A 2301-nucleotide genomic window follows, 5' to 3' on the forward strand; every position below is an offset into this window, starting at 1 on the left:
CCTCTTCTGGCCTGCAGGTATACATTCAGGCAGAATATTGTATACATAATAAATATATATATAAATAAATAAATATAAATAAATGCATGCACAGTGTCACTTTAAAAATAATAGAGTTTGGAGCCAGGTGATGGTGGTGCTCACTTGTAATCCCAGCACTTGGGACAGACTAGGTGGATCTCTGTGAATTCAAGGCCAGCCTCTTCTACAGAGTGAGTTCCAGGACAGCCAGAGCTACACAGGGAAACCCTGTTTTGAAAAACAAAACAAACAAACAAATAAACAAAAACTAGAGCTTGAGGTATAATTTATTTTATTTAATTTATTTATTTATTATTATTTTGTTTTTGTTTTTCGAGACAGGGTTTCTCTGATAGCTTTGGTGCCTGTCCCGGAACTAGCTGTTGTAGACCAGGCTGGCCTCGAACTCCCAGAGATCGGCCTGCCTCTGCCTCCTTAGTGCTGGGATTAAAGGCGTGCACCACCGCCACCCAGCTTGAGGTATAATTTAACAGAAGAAAGCTTGTCCAGCATGCACAAGGTCCTTGGTTCAATCTTCACGAAAGCAAAGAGGTTTTGATTTTTTAGGAAGATAGATTTTCAGTTGAGTATAGGGGGCTTATGTCTTTAATCCTAATACTCAGGAGGCAGAGGCAGGAGGATATCCCATGAGTTTGTGTCAGAGTAGTCTATATGGTGAGTTCCAGAACAGCCAGAGCTGTGTAGAGAGATCCTCCCAATAGATTAGATAGATAGATAGATAGATAGATAGATAGATAGATAGATAGATAGAAAGAAAGAAATGTTATCTTTAATCCTAGTACTGAAGAAGTGGAGGCAGGAAACCGTTCCAAATACAAAACCAGCCTGGTTTGCAAATCTAGGACAGCCAACACGTGGCCAGGCTATATCTAAAAGTAAACAAACAAAAAGTCTTAAGTACAGTCGTCGCATAATCATGTAAGATACGTTTTAAACTTCCTAAATTATCTTTGAAAGAGATGGTAGCACTGACGATTGGTAAACATCTTTTTGAAAATGAGATACTGAGATGTAGCAATCACTGTGACTCAGTAACCCTACTCCTGGGAATCCGTGCTAAAAATAATCCAGTTGAATCCAAAGACACATGGAGATAACTTGGTAAGATTTTCCAATTGCTGCTGTAACTACCACCAACTGTGAGGCTCAAAACAACCCATGTTTATCACTAAGTTCTGGGAGAGGATTAAAAAACACTGCCAAAAATGGGGTTCATTCTGGAAGCTCTGGGGAAGAACCCCTTCCCTTAGCTCTTTAAACTTGGCCTTCAATGCTGGTCTTCCTTTATCTTATGAGCATCTTATGGTACATCTAATACCATAATACCATTTGCATTTGCTATTTGGGTTTTTTTTTTTTTGTAGATATTTTTGAGTCAGGTTCTCATTATGTAGTTCTGGCTATCCTAGAATTCAGTGTGTAGACCACACTGGCCTTGAAGTTACAGAGATGCACCTGTCTCAGCCTCCTGAGTGCTGGGATTAAAGGCGTGGCCCAGTACATCTGGCTTCATTAGTTTATATATTTACATATTCATTTATACATTCTTTTTTTTCTTGTTTGTTTTTTGAATCAGGGTTTCCCTGTCTAGCCTTGGCTATCTTGGAACTTGCTCTGTAGACCAGGAGGCTGGCATTGAACTCAAAGATCCAATGGCCTCTAACTCCTAAGTGCTGGTGTACCAACACTGCCTGGCCTTACATTTTGTTTGTTTTCTGAGTCAGGGTGACTCTATGTAGTGCTAGCTGGCCTGGAACTATGTAGACCAGCTGCCCTCAAACCCAGAAATCTACCTGCCTCGGCATTAAGGCATGTGTCACCACACTCATCTTAAATTGTTGGGTTTTTTTTTCTCCCAAGACAAGGTTTCTCTGTGGAGCTGAAGTTGAGATCCACCTGTCTCTATCTTCTGAGTGCTGTGATTAAGTGCATATGCCATTACTACCTGCCTAAAGGATTTATTTTTTAATTATGTGTTTGGGTGTGACAGGTGTGTGTATATGTGATCACAGGTGCCCAAAGAAGTCAGTTGCACTGGAGCTGTTGTGAACCACCTGACGTGGGTATGGGGAACTGAACTCAGGTCCTCTGGAAGAGAAGTATATGCTCTACCACTGAGTCATGTCTCCAGCCCCTATTAAATTTTACATTTTATTAAAGTATATGGGCAGCCGGGCGGTGCTGGCGCACGCCTTTAATCCCAGCACTCAGGAGGCAGAGGCAGGTGGATCTCTGTGAGTTCGAGACCAGCCTGGTCTA

This window comes from Microtus ochrogaster, chromosome 7 (genome assembly GCF_000317375.1).
Source record: "Microtus ochrogaster isolate Prairie Vole_2 chromosome 7, MicOch1.0, whole genome shotgun sequence".
Taxonomy (NCBI): Eukaryota; Metazoa; Chordata; class Mammalia; order Rodentia; family Cricetidae; genus Microtus; species Microtus ochrogaster.